The sequence below is a fragment of the Bos javanicus genome, chromosome 2, assembly GCF_032452875.1.
Source record: "Bos javanicus breed banteng chromosome 2, ARS-OSU_banteng_1.0, whole genome shotgun sequence".
NCBI lineage: Eukaryota > Metazoa > Chordata > Mammalia > Artiodactyla > Bovidae > Bos > Bos javanicus.
The window spans coordinates 73813554-73835024 of record NC_083869.1 but is presented as its reverse complement, the minus strand read 5'-3'; the positions used below and the strand labels follow the sequence as shown (position 1 = coordinate 73835024).

The 21471-nt window shown below is 40.9% G+C and overlaps 1 long non-coding RNA gene across 7 annotated transcripts in view; it reads right to left on the bottom strand.

Annotated features, from left to right (window-relative positions):
- LOC133261690 (uncharacterized) overlaps nucleotides 1–21471 on the bottom strand; it is a 41585-nt gene that overhangs the window by 6265 nt on the left and 13849 nt on the right. For all 7 annotated transcript variants that reach the window (XR_009741079.1, XR_009741083.1, XR_009741078.1 and 4 more), the window contains exons 2-3: nucleotides 4501–4670; nucleotides 3622–3737 (exon numbers count right to left, since the gene is read on the bottom strand). This is a non-coding gene — a long non-coding RNA (uncharacterized LOC133261690). The remainder of the gene's footprint in view (nucleotides 1–3621; nucleotides 3738–4500; nucleotides 4671–21471) is intronic.

The following is a 21471-nucleotide window of genomic DNA, read 5'->3' as shown; positions in this document are numbered from 1 at the left end:
AGTACAGTAATTCATATAAGCAGTGAATGGTTGAAGACCATGCCAACATATTCAGATAAGGTTCAATTCAGGTGTCAAGGGAAAAGGAAAAAATGAACTCTCTTTGAAAATGAATAGTCTAGATCACCAGATGTGACAACCTCATTTTTGACTCATAGCCCTTCCCCCACCCAGGGGCTCTTCTTTCCTGGTCCTGCCTTATATCCTTGTGGTAGGCACAATGTTGGCTTCACCAGGGAGACCCCCATGCCAGGATGCTCCTCTCTACCAAACCTGAATCACAGGTGGAGTGGGGGGGGGGGGGAGCTGTTAGGCATAGCTTGCATCCCACTTTGCTGCTCCATCGTCTTTCCCCTCTTTTAGCATCATCTCATCCCTATTTGCATGTACAAGTGCCACCCAGCAGTCTCAGCGGATGCACTGATAACAGGCTATCAAACAGTCGTCATTTTTTGAGAAGCAGGTATGTACCAGACATCATGCTTAGATGGAGATCCATCTGTTTATCTCTCTGTCCATTCACTCATCCATCTAGACAGACAGATAAGTAGATAGATAGACAGGTAGCTAGACAGATAGATGATGGATAGATAGCTAGATACTATACATATATCTATATCTATATATATATATATATAAACATATGCATACATATGTAGGAGAAGGAAATGGCAACCCACTCCAGTATTCTTGCCTGGAAAATTCCGATGGACAGAGGAGCCTGGCAGGCTACAGTCCATGGGTCGCAAGAGTCAGACATGACTTAGCAACTAAACCACCACCACCATATACATATGTAACCCTTCTGGGTTTGGAGAATTTCCTGTTTTTAAAAGACCCAGCACCAAATGTGAAAGTGTTAAATCATAAATTGTGAAGGACCTGAGATTTCACCCTCCTTGCAAGCTTCCCCCGGTTTATCGATGTATACTAATGGAAGACACAAGACCTCGGGTGCAGAGACAAAGACAAATTACTTGTCATGGCAAAAGATGTAGCAAGAGCAGAATCTTGTGTCAGTTACCTAAAGTCCAACTCCTACAAGCAAAAGAGGTGGAAGAGAGAGAGAGAGAGAGACCTTTTTTTTTTTAATTTGGAATGTAAGCAACTCTCTTCCAGAGAATTTACCATCCTGGAATGTCTCCAAAGATGGCAGCAGTTTCATTTCATCAGCTTGAGCTTCCAAGGCTGGCTACTATTCAGGCAAGCTTGAATAGATAGTCCAAGAAACGGAGGAACATCATGGAGAATTGCCTCCTACTACTAAGTCATCATATGCTATTCCCAACCTAGTCTCATATGTGACTATGATGATTCCTTGTGCACAGTTGCATGTCCTAGAACCTGTATCATCCTCCCCAGGATCTGGCTCTTGTGGGAGCCGAACCAGTTAGTAATGGCCACCATCTACCAAACCCTTGTAGGTGCTCCACACCATGCAGGTGCTTTACAAACATCATGTCCCTTCCATGCAACAACTCAGTAGGAGAGATGTCAGTTATCATTCACGTTTTAAAGATGAGGAAGTAATGACTTAAGTTGACTGTCTTGCTCATTATTGAAATGTAACAGAACCCTATGGTCCTCCACCAACCTTTTGTCTGTAGAAAAACTTTAGCCAAAGAGTAAATTTAATCAGAGAAGAAAATGCAGAAGCAAAGGAAAGCAGGCAAATAGGACAAAATATAAAGAGTTTAGTCATTAAGCAAAGTCAATGATTTTCAGTTCCTCCTCAAGGGTTATAGATAATATTCTGAGCCATCTCTTGTGAGCTATCTTATAGATGTTGAAACGCCCACAAGGTAGAAGTTAACTACATGATGACCAGACTGTAGCCCTGACATTAGCTGCCACAATCCCAAGAACTGGCCTCATGGAAATGGGAACAAATCAACCCTGAAACTGAAGACTAACTGTACATAAAGCAATAAAGGAGACACTGATTCGATCACTGCATGACCAGTTTCAAGATGACTGTCAAAATGCAGATGTGGTAGAGATAGCAAAAGAACTAGAATTAGAATTGGAGTCTAAGCACTTCCATGGTAGTCTAGTGGCTAAGACTCCATGCTCCCAAAGCAGGGGGCCTGGTTCAATCCTTGGTCAGGGAACTAGATCCCACATACTGCAACTAAGACCCAGTGCAACCAGATAAATAAATAAAAATTTTAAAAAAAAGAATTGGAGCCTAAAAATATTACTGAATTGCAGCAATCTCATGATAAAACTTGAATAGGGAATTGCTTCTTCTGGATGAACAGAGAAAGTGGTTTCTTGAGACAGGATCTACTCCTGATGAAGATACCATGTAGATGGTTGAAATGACAACAAAAGATTTAAAATATTACATAAACTGAGTTGATAAAGTACTGACAGGTTTGAGAGGACTGACTTCAATTTTGAAAGAAGTTCTACTGCGGGTAAAATGCTGTTAAACAGCATTGCTTGCTGCAGAGAAATTGTTCACGAAAGGATCAATTGATGTGCAAACTTCGCTGTTTTCTTATTTTAAGAAATTGCCACAGCCACCACAACCTTCAGGAATACCCACCCTGATCAGTTAGCAGCCATCAATGTGGAGGCAAGACCCTCTACCAAGAAAAATATTATGACTCACTGAATGCTCAGATGATAGTTAACATTTTTAGCAATAAAGTATTTTTTTAGTTAAATCTTTTATTTTATTTTATTTTATTTAACTTTACAATATTGTATTGGTTTTGCCATAAAGTATTTTTTAATGAAAAAAAAAATCAAGATGGCTGTCAGAACTGACTTTGCTATTTCTGCATGTAGCCCCCTCCCTCAGCCTATAAAAGCTCTTGCCCACTGATTGTCAGCGGGGTGTCAGCCTTTGAACATGAGACCACCCTCTCCACTAGTTACTGGCCTCCAAATAAAGCAAACCTTCCTTTCTACCAACCTTGCCTTTCTAGTATAGACTTTCTAGTGGCAAGCACCTGGACCCCACTTTTGATAACATCACTACCCCTTAAGTGGTGGAGACAGGATTCCTTGCCATGTTAGTCGAATTACAAAACCTGTGCTTTCCTTCTGCTCTTGAAGCCTTGAAAGTTGGCATGGGGTCCTAAAGAGGTCAGCCTTCTCCCAGCCTCCCTGGGGGAGGTCAAGCAGCCTCCTTGCTTACTATTAATTAAGAACAAAGCCATTCCTTAGCAAGATAACCTTTTAAGAATAGCAATTAAGAGTCTTCACTTTATAAGATCCAGTCAAACTTGGAGCGGACAAGATAAAGGGAACAAGCTCATTAGCTTAAAAAGCCAGGGTACCTTTGCTACAAAAAGTAATTTTTTTAAAGCCCAATTACCTTAAAAAAAATAATACTACACTTAGGCAGCTTTCTACCTGCATAAGAAACACAACCACAGTGTTACAGGCACACGTGCCAAAGCTCTGTGCAATAATGTTGTTACTTTTCAAGGCACGGAGCAGATGGGGATGGGGCAAAATGCAGCCATCAGTGGAGCAGATATGTATGCACAACTCCTGTCCCAGCTACCCCATATCACAACCAAGAAGAACCCTGGGCCATAGTCAAGCTAGCCTGCAAAGAAAATTCCAGAAATATTTTTTTGGTGTTTATGGTTTTTAAATCCTTACCATATAACCATCAGTCCTCTTCATTGGGGTCAGAATCATCTATGGCACCTGCTGGGGAGTTCATGAAGGTTTATTTGAAGACATTAGACATCTGCCGGGTTGGAAGACACAGCTGCCTATGGAAAAAAATCACAAGAGTCAGGTGCCAGCCATAGAGGTAGGTCCAACTCACTCCAAGTGACTGCTGTCCCAGGAGCCATCAATTGTTGGCTGCTGCTCCGACTCAAAGTTAAATGAGTATGTCATCTGTATTGTCCCACCATGAGCCAGATACCCCTGAGGACCTATCTGCAATGAGCCCTAATTGAATGAAGATTGATGGGAACAGAATTTCCAAGGCCATTTACAGATGAAGGTGCCAGCTTCCTAAGCCATGACTGCCATGAACTGCAAGAGCTAATATTCATCCCTCAAGCCCTCCCTGCCATCACCATGAAGGAGCTTCGTCATTCTTCTCTGGTGACCTTGAACAGCATTTCAGCTGGCCTCCTAAGGCAGAAGGTTAAAGAAGGTAAAGTAACTTTTCCTATTTCTTCCATATTCCTGTTTTATCTTTTACTTTGAAGAGTAACATATTTAGCTGGAACAATTCATGGCAGATGGTGAATTTGGCCATGTTCTTCTTCTATGCCTCTCTTATCTTCTCAGTGACAAGCACATCCCTCCTCTGTGTCACCACCTCATTCATTCCTGAAACCCCTAATGCAAAGAGAAAAGTCATGGGAAAAATCTTTTCATTGATTTTAATGGGAAATGTTTGCAGTTTTTGTAGATAGACAAATATATTCACTGAACCTGGAAAATAAGTTTAAGTCATAAACAGCAACTTGAAAATTTGTACATAAAATGCAACACAATGAAGGAAGGGGTGAAGCTTACTAGTAGCGATGGATGATGGAGGCCGAGAGGGGTCACCGTCTGAAAGGTGGTAGAGAGTTTGGTGGTTGATTTTCAGGCAGGCCTTTCATATCAAAATCAGGCGAGCTTGGTGATAACTTCCTTTTCCTTCAGACTAACACTAGAAGGATCTCCTGATGTGGAAGACACACCTGTAGAGAACATGGAATCTATAGGTTAAAAAGCTGGGTGGGACTTTCCTAGTGGTCCAGGGGCTTAGACTCAGTGCTCTCGATGCAGGGGGCCCGGGTTTGATCCCTGGTCAGTGAAATAAATTCCACATGCCACAACTACAGACTCCACAGGCCACAACTAAGACCCGGTGCAGCCCAATAAATAAATATTTTTTAAAAGTGTGTTTGGGGCGGGGAGAGTTTCAAAAGATGAGCAAAAAGCACATGGATTCCACAGACAAAAGAGATATAGAAAATCTAACCTCTTTATCCCCCTTGCTTGACAACACATTCATGCACCAGAGTTTGTGTCCATCCTCAAAGGCATAAATTTAAACTGTCCTACATAGCATTCTCTGACTAGAAATAGAGATTATATCAGTTACCAAGTACCTGTCTGTGCTAAGTGCAATGACAAAATCTCACTTAGTATTTTGCAGCACACTTGGGGATGAGAAATCCTACTGAGGGAATTGTCATTGTATGGAAAGCAGTGTCATTTCCCCAGAGCCCATGGCAGAAGGCATTAAGGGCACAGCTGGGACTGTACAGTGTGTGCAGCCCTCTTCACGGAGCCATGCGGGTCTCCCTTACGTATGGGACTTCTTATTTTCTGCCTTCATTTCCCTGACTCTCCTTTTACGTACAAACTGCCCAGAACTGAGATAGCACCTGACAGTTGTCCCATAGAGGTATGTTTTTATTTACCGAAAAGCATTTGCATTCAAATCAATGGAGAATCCACACACCTTCTAAAATTTCCAAGGCAATGCTTCTCAAAGCATGGTCCTTGACTCAGCATCAAAAAAGTCCCCTTACCCCAGAACTTTCTAGAAATTCAAATCTTCAGGGCTGATCACAAATCTATTGAATAAATCTGGGACAGGAATCCAGCAATTTATGCAAAAACAAGCCCATGGATCCACAATAAAGCTTGAGAACTGCTCTAAGGAATCAGACATTTAACCCAGATGCCCTAATGGACCTTGAATATTCAACCACAAAGGCTCAAAACAAATGCCCCCAGAAGAGAGGCCATATTCTTCTGTGGGCTAATTTGTGTATTAATCTCTCAAAGGGGTTGATAAGCCTATGGTTTACAAGCTTAATTTAACACATGAGCTAATTAGTCATTCTTCACAGTGTTTTATATGTACAGACAAATGTGTGAAACTTGAAAGTGTTATCATATTAAGCTGAATCCACTCAAATTACCCAATGGAAATTTGTCCTAAAGGAAATCAGTCCAGGATATTCATTGGAAGGACTGATGCTAAGGCTGAAACTCCAATACTCTCGCTACCTGATGCAAAGAACTGACTCATTGGAAAAGACTGTGATGCTGGGAAAGATTGAAGGCAGGAGGAGAAGGGGAAAACAGAGGATGAAATGGTCGGATGGTATCACTGGCTCAATGGACATGAGTTTGAGCAAATGAGCTGGTGATGTACAGGCAAGTATGGCGTGCTGCAGTCCATGGGGTTCTAAAGAGTCAGATATGACTGTAAGTGACTGAACTGAACTGACTCAAATTACCATATGAAGTTAACAAGGTGCTCATTGAAGGCAGATCATCATACTGTCTTCACCTCCATATCCTCATAGCACAGCACAAAACTGGTCCAGAATTAACGCTTGTGGAAAGGGAAATGTGTGGATAGATTTTAAAAATTAATGTGGGGAAAAGGGGAATTATGAATGTGAAGTAGTCTGTATTAGAAAAGCATCTGTGAACTTGCAGCAATACATACTGTTGACCATTGGTTCAGGCCCATTCCAGAATGAAATTTCAGTGGCAGTGAAAGAAAACATATGGTTCCGTGGTAATAATATGGCATTGTGTAGACACAACCTAAATTTGAAAACCTCTTCAAACAGAAACCTTGATTCCATCTGTCTCTTAAAAAAGAAAACCTCATAATTGCTTATAATCATGTTCATTTACCATTTTCTCAAATGCTTAACAGCTGGTGGGGGGCGGAGGACAGACGGGCAGGAGGAGACATGGGTAATTAATAAAAGTCGTTCTCCTTCTTTGATTCTGAATGTTATCGGTGTTTAATATGTCAAAACTATGCCCCCATATTCCTCAGATGACTCGCCCCTGACATGTCATAACTGAACCCACTCCTCCAACCCACAGATTCACCCCTAGAGAGTTCTACAGAATGAGTGGGCTCAACCTACTTCTTTTTTTAATTAAATATAGTTGATTTATACTGTCCTGTTAGTTTCAGGTGTACAGTATAGTGATTCGATTATAAATATACACACATTCATTCTTTTATGGATTCTTTTCCCTTATAGGTTATTACAAAATATTGAGTATAGTTCCCTGTGCTATGGAGTGGGTCCTTGTTGCTTATTTATCTTATATAGTATTGTGTATATGTAAATCACAAACTTCTTTTAAAGGACTTTTGGGATGCTCTAAGAGAGAGACATTTGCAAGGACAATTCAGCTGATGAAAACAATATATGGCAAATATTTAAGTCTTAATATTCCAACTGAACTTCTTTTCAAGACTAGAAATGAAACCAGCAGGGAGTCCAACCTGGGAACACATCTGTTTCTGTAAGAAAATGAAATTGACAAGCACCTAAGCACGTGTGTACCCATGCACACGTCAGCTCTGGTGCCTTGTTGCACATAGAGTAAAACCTGCCTTGTGGAGGTGGTTTCCTGCCTACCATCTTCTTGAAAGTAGGGGTGAGGACCATGAGCCCAGGTCACTCTTGAGCTTATTGATCATGCACAACCACTCCCTGACTCCAGACTTACAGAACCAGAGTCTATGGGTGGGGCCTAGTGCCCAGGTGATTCTGATTTAAATCAGGACTCCCATTTCCCTCTCACTCACACCAAGCATGGGTAGTTTGTCTACACCCAGAAGACAGGTCCCTCCCATCCAGTCAGCTCTCTGCAACCATCTGGAGGTAAGGGTTATTCCACAACTGTAAGAGGACAGTAAATGGGCTTGTTGCAAATGGCTGGGCACACATGGTCTAGTAGGAGGACCTGGAGCATTAATTTGACCATAATAATTGGCATTCTGTAAATGGCCATCTCAAGGGGTCCCTGGATGGCCCTCTGGTTCTTCCTCTTCAGAAAATAGTGAAGCTCTTTAGCTTCGTCAGCTAAAAGTCTGCTCTCTGTCCTCAGTCAGACGGAAGTCTCCCATCACTGTCGAGTTCTACTGGAGCTGTTTCCCCCACCTAATCGTCTCCCAAGCCTGTCTGCTCAGTTCAAGCCCCTGTTACCACATAGAAAAATCATCAGTCTCATCACTTCACTGTATGCCTGAAACTCTGCAAATCAACTCTCTGCTGTGCTGTGCTAAGTCGCTTCAGTTGTGTCTGACTCTGTGTGACCCTAAGGACTGTACCCTACCTGGCTCCTCTGTCCATGGGATTCTCCAGGAAAGAATATTGGAGTGGATTGCCACGCTCTCTTCCAAGGGATCTTCCCAATCCAGGGATCGAACCCTGGTTTCCTGCATTGCAGGCAGATTCTTTACCATCTAAGCCACGAGGGAAGCCCCATTAATCAACTCTACTTCAATTTTTTAAAAATGCATAATAATCTGTAATGGAAAAGAATCTGATAAAGAATACAGGTATGTGTATGACTGAATCACTTTGCTGTACACCTGAAACTAACACAACATTGCAAATTAACTGTACTTCAAAAAAATCACAGATGTATGCAAATAAATAAATTTTAAAATTAAAAAATGTTTTAAAAGATTTTTTTAAATATATAAAGAACATAGGACAATTGTCCTATATGCTTATAATTATATGCTGTGTATGAGGAACTCACATTAGGTACAATGATGCAAGTATATCAAAAATGTGTTATTGTTGTGTGTTAGTTGCTCAGTCATGTCTGACTCTTTGCCACCCCATGGACTGTAGCCGCCAAGCTCTCCTCTGTCCATTGAATTCTGCAAGCAAGAATACTGGAATGGGTTGCCATTCCCTTCTCCAGGGGATCTTCCTAACCCAGGGATGGAATCCAGGTCTCCTGCATTGTGGTCAGATTCTTTACCATCTGAGCCACCAGGGAAGCCCAAATTTAAAATGAGAGAATTGAATAAGTCAAAATAAAATTCCAAGTTTCTTCATCTTTAGTACTCAGACTTAAGTAGATAGAGTAGGAGGTATAATAATAATCATTGAGATTCAACATTCCTGTGAGGGACTAGTGCCACATCTATTTTGTTTTGTAATGAACAAATGGAGGTAAGGAGAGGTTAAGAAACTTGTCCAAGGACACATAGCTGGTCATTGCCGATATAAAGGTTGACATCGGAGTGCTGGTTTGGCAATCAGTGTGACTGGAGTTCAAATCCTGACTTTACCTCTTTCTATAGAATTATTTCATCTCACATGCTAGCAAAGTAATGCTCAAAATTCTCCAAGACAGGTTTCAACAATACATATACTGTGAACTTCCAGATGTTCAAGCTGGATTTAGAAAAGGCAGAGGAACCAGAGATCAAATTGCCAACATCTGCTGAATCACCCAAAAAGCAAGAGAGTTCCATAAAAATGTCTACTTTTGCTTTATTGACTACCCCAAAGCCTTTGACTGTATGGATCACAACAAACTGTGGAAAATTCTCAAAGAGATGGAAATACCAGACCACCTGACCTGCCTCTTGGGAAATCTGTATGCAGGTCAAAAAGCAACAGTTAAAACTGGACATGGAACGACAGACTGGTTCCAAATTGAGAAAGAAGTACATCAAGGCTGCCTATTGTAACCCTGCTTATTTAACTTATATGCAGAGTACATCATGCGAAATGCCGGGCTGGATGAAGCACAAGCTGGAATCAAGATTGCCGGGAGAAATATCAATAACCTCAAATGTGCAGATGACACCACCCTTATGGCCAAAAGTAAAGAAGAACTAAAGAGCCTCTTGATGAAAGTGAAAGAGAAGAGTGAAAAAGTTAGCTTAAAACTCAACATTCAGAAAAGTAAGATAATGGCATCTGGTCCCATCACTCCATGGCAAATAGATGGGAAAACAGTGGAAACAGTGACAGACTTTATTTTGGGGGGCTCCAAAATCACTGCAGATGGTGACTACAGCCATGAAATTAAGACCCTTGCTCCTTGGAAGAAAAGGTATGACCAACATAGACAGCATATTAAAAAGCAGAGACATTACTTTACTGACTAATGTCTGTCTAGTCAAAACTATGGTTTTTCCAGTAGTCATGTATGGATGTGAGACTTGGACTCTAAAGAAGACTGAGTGCAAAAGAATTGGTGCTTTTGAACTGTCGTGTTGGAAAAGACTCTTGAGAGTCCCTTGGATGGTAAGGAGATCCAACCAGTCCATCCTAAAGGAAATCAGTCCTGAATATTCATTGGAAGGACTGCTGTTGAAGCGGAAACTCCAATGCCTTGGCCACCTGATGCAAAGAATCAACTCTTTGGAAAAGACCCTGATGCTGGGAAAGACTGAAGGAGGGAGGAGAAGGGGATGAGGATGAGATGGTTGGATGACATCAATGATGCATTGGACATGAGTTTGAGTAGGCTCCGGGAGTTGGTGATGGACAGGAAAGCCTGGCGTGTTACAGTCATGGGGTTGCAAAGAGTTGGATACGACTGAGCGACTGAACTGAACTGATGGAATTATTTAACTGCTCTAATTCTCATTTCTCTCATCTAAGAAAGAGGAACAATAATAATAATAAAACTGCTGTGGGGCTAGCTGAATGAATTAACTGCAAAATGCTTGGAGCATTGCTAGTGCGTGATAGGTATTCAGTAAATGCTGCTGTTGTTATTGCCGTGGTACAGTATTCCAAAGGAAGTTTATCCCCTTGAGTGCTCTGTGACATGTCTGTGCAAACACCCTACCCTAGGAGCAGCATCCCTTCCCATGAATGCCCAGGGCCCTGCACTGGCTCCAACCTGAGTGTCTAAGCTGCCTGGTCGGGCAGGGACCATTTCCCCTCTCCCTCCCCTGCGTAATGCATCTCACCCACTCAAGCACAGTAAGAAGAGAGGTCCTGCTGGCTTGGTGGGCACAGTGCCTTCTTAGTGGCCTCTTCACCAAGAATGGATTTTCCTCCACTGAACAGAAATATAGCTGTGGCCACACTTCCTGTCTATGTTAAACATCCTCACCTGCAGCAGGGGCTTCACTCTCTCATCCATCTGCCTGCCCTCACCTCCCACTGGTCTGCGAGTGATGGAAAAAAGCATTTGGTGTGGGAACTACTTATGAAGACTGTTTACCTTCCTCCTGTCTCACAGGGTGTGTGGGTGGCCACAGGCTGCAGAGAAGACAGAAGCCAGTTCACATCTCACCCACATGGCTGTCCTTTCTTTGAACCCTATGATTTCCTCCACCCTAGACCAAGCTCGGCCTCCCCTCTGAACCTTCCCTGCCAACAGGGACCTATAGGCATGCTCCCCTCTCTGAATCCTAGGAGGCTTCTATCATGCTGGTACTGGTGTTTCTGAATCACCTTAACTTCCCAACTGATTTTCACCTTTCCTTCTCCTCTGAGCATTTGGAGAGGAGGGCCATCTTCAAAGAAGAGGCTACACCGGACTTGGTGTGGCTGGAAAGCATTTCCAAAATCCTAACATCAAGGGTAACTTTTTAAATTTTGTTTTATGGAAGTATAGTTGATTTACAATGTCCTATTTCTGCTGTATAGCAAAGTGGTTCAGTTATACATATATACACATTCCTTTTCATATTCTTTTCCATTATGGTTTATCACAGGATACTGAACGTATTTCCATATGCTACACAGTAGGACCTTGTTGTTTATCTACTTTATACATAGTGGTGTGTATATGTTAATCCCAGATCCCTTTCTGCCCTTTCCCTTTGGAAAACATAAGATTATTTTCTATGTCTCTAAGTCTATTTTTGTTTTATAAATAAGTTCATTAGTGTCATATTTTAGATTCCACATATTTGATATCATATGATATTTCTTTATCTGACTTACTTCACTTAGTATGTTAATCTCTGCAACCTGGTCCAACCATGTTGCTGCTAATGACATTATTTCATTCTTTTTTGTGCTGAATAGTATTCCACTTTATATATGTACCACATCTTCTTTATGCATTTGTCTGTTGATGGACATTTAGGTTGTTTCCATGTCTTGGCTATTGTAAATAGTGCTTCTATAAACAGGGGAGCATGTATCTTTATGAATTGTAGTTTTATCCATATATATGTCAGGAATGGGATTGTAGTATCATATAGCAACTGTATTTTTAGTTTTTTAAGGAACCTCCATGCTGTTCTCTATAGTGGCTGCACCAATTTTTATTCCCACCAACAACTTGGAAATGTTCTCTTTTCTCCATAAAGGGTAACTTTTTGTAATACAGGTAAATTCATCTTTTTTATCCACAGTTGTTGGCAAACGTATCAATAAGAACAGCTTTTGGAAAGGCAATTAATCCAAATCTAAAATACAGTAGGTCTACCTTTCCATCTGGCAACTCCCCTCCAGCTGTCTATCTCAGAAAATCTTTGCATGTGTACACAAAAAGTTGTATTAAGAATCATTCCTGACATTTATTATTTATAATAGAAAAAGCTGGAAGCCACCCAACATCCATCCCTAGAAGAATGACCAAATTATTTTGCCACACTGTGCTGAAGTTAAAGAAAATGATGATCTGGATGTTCTGAGAAAGACCTTAAAACAAATTATTTTAAAACAAGGATTAGCAAACTTTTCTATAGAGGGTCAGATGGTAAATATTTTAGTCTTTGCAGGCCATTCTGTCTCTGCTATGACTACTCAATTCTGCCACAGTTGTGCAAAAGCAGCCCACGACAATAATAAACAAAAAAGCATGACTATGTTTCAATAAAACTTTATTTATAAAAACAAGCTTGGGGCCAGATTTGGCCCAGAGGCCATAGTTTGCCAACACCTGAGTTTAAAAAAACAAAGCAAATTCCAGATCAATATGCACAAGCTGGAAAACAAATCTACCCCATTTATATAAAAACAAAATCATAAAGATCTGTATATGTTCTTCACTATGTGTATACATGCATTTATAGAAAGTCCTGAAGGATTATGAAAAGTAATAAAATCATCAAGCCACCTTCAAATAATAGTTTGAGAAATATTGACAGCTGTTTCTTTTATTCATGACCTCTATTGTCCTTGACAATTCTAATTGTTTTCAATTAGACAGCAACTCTAACACATTATTCTTTTAAAAAAGGAACTAAATAAGGATTTTCAGCTCCCACAAAAGAGCAATTGGCAGACCACCAGGTCTCAGGGTCCTCTCCATATCTCATGGCTCTATCCCAGCATCAGAATAACCCCAGCCAGCCAAAGCAGGGGCTGGAGGCAGCCACAGGCCTGCTGGAGCAGGCACTTTCATACCTGGTCTTTGCTCTTAAAGATTCCCAAAGCCAAAAACAGAAATTCTTTTCTAAAGGGCAACTTATTTGAAGTATTAATTAAAATGCAAATTACTCCAAGATGGCTTGGCTTTTAAACATTTTCTCTGAAGTTTCCATGAATATAAAGCATATGACAGGCTTCTGTTTAGAATGATCTGCATGCGTGCTCACAGTTGAAAAATTGCTTGATTTTGAAAATAACAAGGAGGGCAGTAAATGCCAAGCAAGGCAGCCAGAATCCTTTAGCAAGAGCTGTTCTCCTTCAGGAAGACAAAGGAGTAAAAGGGTTGAAAAACCACATGATCTGCTAAGACTCAGCTTCTAGCAGGGTTTTTTGAGGGGGTGGAGTTTGCCACCCACAAAGAAGGGGAACCAAGTTACCAGGTTGGACCTCCCAGCTTTAAAGCAGTTAGAAACTTCTGTCAATGTACATTTGGGTTGCTTCCAGGTCCTAGCTGTAGTAATAGGGCTGCAATAAACATTGGGGTTCATGTATCTTTGTCTATTATTTTTAATTGGAAGATAATTGCATAACAATGTTGTGTTTGTTTCTGCCATACAACATGAATCAGCCATAAGTATACCTATGTCCCCTCCCTCTTGAACCTCCCTCCCGCCCCTCCCTATCTCACCCTCTAGGTTGTCACAGAGCACCTGATTGAGTTCCCTGTATTATATATTAACAGCAACTTCCCATTAGCTATCTATTTTACATATGGTAATGAATATCTTTCAGTGCTACTCTCCCAATTCATCCCACCCTATCCTTCCCAAGTTAAGTCCAAAAGTCTGTTCTCTATGTCTGCATCTCTATTCTTTCCCTGCAAATAGAATCATCAGTACTATCTTTCTAGATTCCATGTATACACATTAATATATGATATTTGTTGTTTTTTTTCTCTTTCTGACTTACATCACTCTGTATAACAGGCTCTAGGTTCATCCACCTCACTAGAACTGACTCAAATACATTTCTTTTTCTGGCTGAATAATATTCCATTGTACATACCTACCACAACTTCTTATTCATTCATCTGTTGATACACATCTATGCTGCTTCCATGTCCTGCTATTGTAAATAGTGCTGCAATGAACATTGGAGTACATGTGTCTTTTTCAATTATGGTTTCTCAGGAGGGTATATGCCCAGCAGTGGATTTCTGGGTCATATGGTAATTTTGCTCCTAGTTTTTTAAGAAATCTCCATATTTTTCTCCATAGTGGCTATATTGCCACTAACGGTGCAGGAGGGTTCCCTTTTCTTCACACCCTCTTCCAGCATTTATTGTTTGTAGATTTTTTGATGATGGTCATTCTGACTGGTATGAAGTGGTACCTCATTCTGGTTTTGATTGATACTTCTCTAATAATGAGTGATGTTGAGTATTTTTTTTTTTTACATGTTTGTTAGCCATTTGTATGTCTTCTTTGGAGAAATGTCTGTTAAGGTCTTCTGACCATTTTTTTATTGGGCTGTTTGCTTGTTTTTTTATATTGAGATGCATGAGCTTCTCCTATATTTTGGAGATTAACCCTTTGTCAGTTTCTGTATTTGAAAATGTTTTCTCCCTTTCTGAGGATTGTCTTTTCTACAACATGATGACTAACTTCCCACTCTCTTCTTCCTGAGTCAGGGGAGAAAAGGAAGCTGTAAACAAACATGAAACTCATGAGAGGGAGGGACTGAACCCATCATAACCTTTAAGGAAGAAGCAAAAAAAAAAAAAAAAAAAAAGACTCACTGTTCTTTTTTGCACTCACATCTTTTTTGCACCAGATGCTGAGTGTATCTTCTTGACATCCTTGTCCCAGTTTTACCTAATACTCTCCACAATCCTAAGAGACAGGAATTAACATTCCTAACTGATGGGGAAATAAACAAAACAGAAAAGTTAAGAAATTTGGTCCAGGGTCACAAAATTAAAGGGCAAAGGAAGAGAATGAAAAGAAATAATAATAACAGCTTTGATGATTACAACATCTGTTGAAGAGGGTACAATATAATCCAGTATATCACTTCCCTTACTTCACTTAAAGGATCTCTTAAGCAACAAGGCCCAGGAAAGGAACTTCCCCAGGAAGTACCAGTGGTGGGGACTGACATGCTAATCTCTAGGTCAGGAATGCAGAGCTGGACCAGGACTAGAACTCTTGCACTACACAATGACCAGATGTTCTTACAAGAGGGGTGGCTGAAACAGGTCTACCCACCAGAATTTCAGCATCTAAATAACTCCCCCACCAGGACACTACCTTTCTGGTCCCTGATAACAAACTCTCTGATATTTCAATATTTACCTACTAGTTATTAGTAGCCTCACATGTTGCTAATGAGTAGACCTTTTGTTTGGGGGTGTTTTGTTGTTGTTGTTTTTAATTAGAATATAATGGCTTTATAGTGTTGTGCTATTTTCTGCTGCATATGACCCAGCAATCCCACTCCTGGGCATATACTGAGAGAAAACCATAATTCCAAAAGATATATGCACCCCAATATTTATTGCAACACTAATTACAACAGCCGGAAGCTTTTGTTTTCATCATCAGCCCTGATCACCACTGCCTCAGGCCAATTAGTTGAAACTGTCACTTTTTATGGCAATTTGGAGTTATTGGTTGAGGGACCTCTTTCTCTTTAAACCCCATATCCTGTCCCAACACACTCACATTTGTTTTTCTTGGGCTGATCCTATGACAACCCAGATGTTCCCCACCAAGTATCTCTTCATTCAAAAGCAGCTCCTGAGCTAGCTTATGTAAACTTTACATGACGTCCTGAACAGCAAACAGCTCTAAGTTTTTCCTTTGTCATTTTGGTTCTCAATGTCCCTCTTGGCTTCTCACCCCAGAGAGCTGCTGGTCTGCTCCCATAGGAATCCCCACTTCCCAGGCTCCTCCCTCCTGGATTTCAGTCTCCTCTCTCTGTATTGTTTAGAGGAATTCTCCCCTCCCAGCACCTCTTCTGTACTTGTGGCTGTGTGCATCCTGTACACAATGAATATCAAGGAATATCAGTAAACAAAGGTTATCACATCCATCAAGCCATCAGCCACTGCAACCGCACCCATAGGTGCACCCTGAGGGGATTCGGGATGTAGAGAAAAGGGATACTGGCCCTAGATAGTTAAGATGCATATCAAAGAATGTTTTCAATGAGCCCAGACTCTTGCATCTTCCCATACACAAAAAAGAAGTCGCTCTTTCTTGTGAAAAAAGTGATGTCGCTCAGTTGTGTCCATGAGACACCATGGACTATAGCCTACCAGGCTCCTCTGTCCGTGGGATTCTCCAGGCAAGAATACTGGAATGGGTTGCCTTTTCCTTCACTAAATTCATTAAGCTTGGATGTCTGTTTTTCTTTAATTAGCAGTAATGTTTTGATCCCCTTCATGGATCACTGCCTTGGCATGGGGGAAGGACTTGTGTAACTCAATGGAACTAGACCTGGTGGACAAAGTGCCTAATGAACTATAGACAGAGGTTTGTAATATTGTACAGGAGGCAGTGACCAAAACCATCCCAAAGAAAAAGAAATACAAGAAGGCAAAGTGGTTGCATGAGGAGGCTTTACAAATAACTGAACAAAGAAAAGAAGTGAAAGGCAAGAGAGAAAGGGGAAGCTATACACCTCAGACAGTAAAGAATCTGCCTATAATGCAGAAGACCCAGGTTCAATCCCTGGGTTGGGAAGAACCCCTGGATAAGGGAGTGGCTCCAGTATTCTTTCCTGGAGAATTCCATAGACAGAGGAGCCTGGCAGCAACTCCACGGGGTCACAAAGAATCACACATGACTGATTAACTAACTGAAGGCAGAGTTTCAGAGAATAGATAGACCTCTTCTCTCCAAGAAGAGATAAGAAGGCCTTCTTAAATAAATAGAGGGAAAAAATAGACTGGGAAAGACCAGCTATCTCTTCAAGAAAATCGGAGATGCCAAGGGAACATTTCATGCAAGTATGGACATGATAAACAACAAGGACCTAACAGAAGCAGAAGAGATTAAGAAGAGATGGCAAGAATACACAGAATTATACAAAAAAGCCCTCAATGACCTGGATAACCACGATGGTATGGCCACTCACCTAAAGTCAGACACCCTGGAGTATAAAGTCAAATGGGACTTAGGAAGCATTACTATGAACAAAGATAGTGGAAGTGTTCAAATTCCAGCTGAACTATTTCAAATCCTAAAAGATGATGCTGTTAAAGAGCTGCACTCAATATTTCAGCAAATTTGGAAAACTCACAGTGGCCACAGGACTGGAAAAGATCAGTTTTCATTTCTGTCCCAAAGAAGGGCAATGCCAAAAATGGTTCAAACTACCATACAATTGTATTCATTTCACATGCAAGCAAGGTAATACTCAAAATCCTTCAACAAATCCTTGTTGTTGTTCAGTCACTTAGTCGTGTTGGACTCTTTATGACCCAATGGACGGCACACCAAGTTAGGCTTCAACAGTACGTGAACCAAGAAATTACATATGTACAGGCTGGGTTTTGAAGAGGTAGAGGAACCAGAGGACAAATTGCTAATATTTGTTGGATCATGGAGAAAGCAAGGAAATTCCAAAATAAAAATCTACTTCTGCTTCATTGATTATGCAAAAGCCTTTGACTGTGTGGATCACAATAAACTGTGGAAATGTCTTCAAGAGATAGGAATACCAAACTACCATATCTGTCTCGTAAGAAACCTGTATGAAGGTCAAGAAGCCACAGTTAGAACTGGATATGGAACAACTGAATGGTTCCAAATTGGGAAAGGAGCATATGAAGGCTGTATATTGTCACCTTGCTTATTTAACTTATATGCACAGTACATCCTGCGAAATGCCAGGCTAGATGATTCATAAGCAGGAATCAAGACTGCTGGGAGAAATATCAACAACTTCAGATAGGCAAATGGTATCACTCTAGTGGCAGAAAGTGAAGAGGAACTAAAGAGCCCCTTGATGGGTGAAAGAAGAGCGTGAAAAAGCTGGCTTAAAACTCAACATTCAAAACACTAAGATCATGGCATCTGATCCCATTACTTCATGGCAAATGGAAAGGCAAAAAGTGGAAACAATGATAGATTTTATTTTCTTGGACTCCAAAATCACTGCAGATGGTGACTGCAGCCATGAAATCAAAAGATGCTTGCTTCTTGAAAGAAAAGCTATGACCAACCTAGATAGCATATTAAAAAGCAGAGAACATCACTTTGATAGCAAAGGTCCATCTAGTGAAAACTATGGTTTTTCCAATAGTCATGTACGGATGTGAGAGTTGGACCATAAAGAAGGCTGAACACAAAAGAATTGATGCTTTGGAATTGTGGTCCTGGAGAAGACTCCTGAAAGTCCCTTGGACAGCAAGGAGATCACACCAGTCAATCCTGAAGGAAATCCATCCTGAATATTTATTGAAAGGACTGTTGCCAAAGCTCCAATACTTTGGTCACATGATGTGAGGAGCCAGCTTATTGGAAAAGATCTTGATGCTGGGTAAGATTGAAGACAAAAGATAAGGGGGTGGCAGAGGATGAGATGGTTGGATAGCATCAACAACTCAATGGACATGAGTTTAAGCAAACTCTAGGAGATTGTGGAGGACAGAGAAGCCTGGTATGCTGCAGTCCATGGGGTTGCAAAAAGTCAGACATGATATAGTGACTAAACAACAACAATCTTTTGATGTGCAGTTGCTTGGGCTTTTATCTGAAAAAAAAAAAAAAAACCCTCCTCTATACCCTGGCTCCTCCCTTTACTTCTTCGAAACAGTCCCTCAGAACTTTCTGAGAGGTTTTATCATGGGCTTAAGTGTACCAAATAAAACATAAATCTCAACTTTAAAGTGTGCTTTTTTTATGGTCAAATTCAACCTTATGGAAGAGAGTTTATCAACCATCTTTAGTTACTAACCACATCTTACTCCCAATCTCTACCTTAAACAGCCTATGAAATCCTCTCTTTCGAATACAAATAGTACTGGATCAGGAAAAATTCACGTAAAAGAAGCTCTTCCCACCTAATATTCCCACATTCATGTCATGACATCTGTGGAGATGAAGAATAAAAATGGAACAGCCCTTCTCTCTATAAACTTCACTACCTCAGAACCATCTCAGGCTTGGCTACTCATGAAAGGTTCATATGGCCCGTGAGAGCAGCTGACAGCTCTCAAGGGGCTGTCTTGGCCGGAGAGAATAGACTTGCTGTGTGTGGTGTGTGGCCACAAAGAGCACCTGGATGGGCACTGTAACTCAGGAGAGAGCATATCTTTTTTGTCGTGGGAACTCTCCCACCTTGGACCAATCACCTGCAGAATGGTATACTCCACACCAGTCCAAGATGTTGGCATGGACCAGTCTTGGACAAAGGGGAACTGGATGAACTTCCAACTTCTCCCACCAAAGGTCTAAGACACTCCATGCTCACTGTTCAGTCTTTGAAGAGGAGAAGTTGGCCTGCATGCTGATCATGTAAAAGTGTGTTTAATTGCTCCATGCACACACATTACCTCCTGGCCTTGCCTCTGGCATTGTCTTAACCAAAGAGACATTGGCTGACCCAGCTTTATTGAATAAAACACATTCCACATTAGTAGTGTAAATTTGATTAAATGCAAAAAAAATAAAAATCTTTTCAATAGATTAAAGACACCACTATAATCTTGTTTATACTCAATTTGTTTAACAAATGTTTTCTTCAAAACAATACAATAAGCCTTGGTCCTGTCCGTTGAGGGGAATGATGATCAGTCCTGAGTTTCAAAATTTTAAATAAATAAGCCTTCCCTAATTCTGAAAAATCCTATACTGTGGGGTGTCCTTCATCTACCCATTTTACAAAATGATAAACTTGAGTAGAGAAGTGGGTACAAACTAAACTCAGGCTCTCTGAACCATACTGTCCCAAACACATGCCAAAAGCATGCCAGGACCCAACAGATGGTGGGTACCCAACAGTACCCACCAGAAGAGCCCTCCCAGATGTTGACTTTGGTTTGATTTGGTTTAGCTTCATTTTCGTTTTGTTTTACTTTGAGTTTTGTAAATTTTTTTTGTTTGTTTGCTTGGCTTTGCTTTACTTTGTTTTGTTTTCAGGGTTGGGGACAAAGGAGAGTGATACAAACCACTCCAAAAATCAGCATTTTAAGAATGGATATTGAATATGTGGTGTGTTCCTAAAAATAGAAGTATACAGAGCATTTCCTAAGCTCCACTCTGTGCCCATCCCAAACCTTAGGATGCGAATGTCCACTCAGAAGCTTCCAGTCCAACTCAGGCTACAGTCTAAACACTATGAAACAATGAGGAGACTGATTCACTCCTTTAAAATCTTCTGAGCATGTATTGTGCACCAGACCTTGTGAAGAGTCCCACACAGAAGCTAGTTCCCAGTCTCTGAATGCTGATGACCTACTGGGGGAGAGAAGACAAACAGTAACCCAGCACAGGACAGAGTCCTTTAGACAGTTAGTACTCTAAGAGTAAGAGGGCGAAGGGCCCGTAGCAAGGTGACCAGATTTAGCAAACAAAAATACAGGGTAGCCTCTTCAATAAATGATACTGGAAAAACTGGACAGCTACATGTCAAAGAATGAAATTAGAACACTTCGTAACACCATACACAAAAATAAACTCATAATGGATTAAAGACCTAAATGTAAGACCAGAAACTATAAAACTCTTAGAGGAAAACATAGGCAGAACACTCCATGACATAAATCAAATCAAGATTCTCTTTGACCCACCTCCTAGAGTAATGGAAATAAAACAAAAGTAAACAAGTGGACCTGATTAAACGTAAAAGCTTTCGCACAGCAAAGGAAACTCTAAGCAAGGTGAACAGCCGCTGCAGCTGCTAAGTCACTTCAGTCGTGTCCAACTCTGTGCGACCCCGTAGATGGCAGCCTACCAGGTTCCTCCATCCTTGGGAGTCTCCAGGGAAGAATACTGGAGTGGGTGGCCATTTCCTTCTCCAATGCATGCATGTATGCTAAGTCGCTTCAGTCATGTCTGACTCTATGCAACCCCATGGACAGCAACCCACCAGGCTCCTCCATCCTCAGGACCCTCCAGGCAAGAACACTGGAGTGGGTTGCCATTTACTGCTCCAAAAGTGAACAGACAACCCTCAGAATAAGATAAAATAATAGCAAATGAAACAACTGATAAAGGGTTAATTTCCAAAGTATACAAGCAGCTCATACAACTCAATAGCAGAAAAACAAGCAACCCAATCAAAAAGTGAGAAAAAGACCTAAATAGGCATTTCTCCAAAAAAGACATACAAATGGCTAACAGACACATAAAAAGATGCTCAACATCACTCATTACTGGAGAAATGCAAATCAAAACTACAATTA